The sequence below is a fragment of the Cystoisospora suis genome, assembly GCF_002600585.1.
Source record: "Cystoisospora suis strain Wien I chromosome Unknown contig_186, whole genome shotgun sequence".
NCBI lineage: Eukaryota > Apicomplexa > Conoidasida > Eucoccidiorida > Sarcocystidae > Cystoisospora > Cystoisospora suis.
Genome location: NW_027152988.1, coordinates 218,618 through 219,371, shown reverse-complemented (window position 1 = coordinate 219,371; position 754 = coordinate 218,618).

Sequence of the window (754 nt, the reverse complement as noted above, 5' to 3'; positions counted from 1 at the left end):
TCAAAAGGAACCCCCGAAGGGAAACACGTCTTCTTCTTCGCCAAGCGACGTTCCGGCCCGGACAGTGTACCGAGAGCGAATATAGACAGAGCTAGCCTCCCACGGTTGCGAGTCATCGATATTTGCGCGACCCTGACGGAGATGAAGCAACCCTCCGATGACGGTATGACGAGGGGGCTTAACCATCCCGAACTGAACTTCCGAGAACACAGAGGTTAGCATATCAAATCCAGTTTGTGCACTTGCAGCTGCAGAACGAAGCGGACAGCAGAAATGTCTCCGGTCTTCTGTGCAAGCCCGCGGCGTCGCCTCGTCTGTACGCGCAGCGTAACGGCCCGTTCATCTGTTTGAGCGTCTGGAGGGCACCTCGTACTGAAGGAGGCAACGAGAGCCAGCCGTGGGCCTACTACGCGTTTCCCTCAGAGGTGAACTGTCGACAGCGCAACCGACCAGCGCGCTCAAATGCAGCAACCGGAGCGTTGCCCGTGACAAGTTAATCCTAGCTTCTCTACGGCACCACTACCATGACAGGCAAGGCCTGGAGGCTGCAGACTCGTCGAGGGGAACACGAGCAGTGGCAGTCCGCACTCCCAGGGCCAGGTACGCCCCAGCAGACGGCAAAGGCGGACGGGCCGAGCACCCGTCTCGTGCCCTGTCCAGCAGCCGACCTCGCCCAATAGGCCTCAACTTCTTTGTAAAGGGTCTTACACTTATCGCCGGCACTCCAATGAGAATTTAGGATGTTACATGCTAC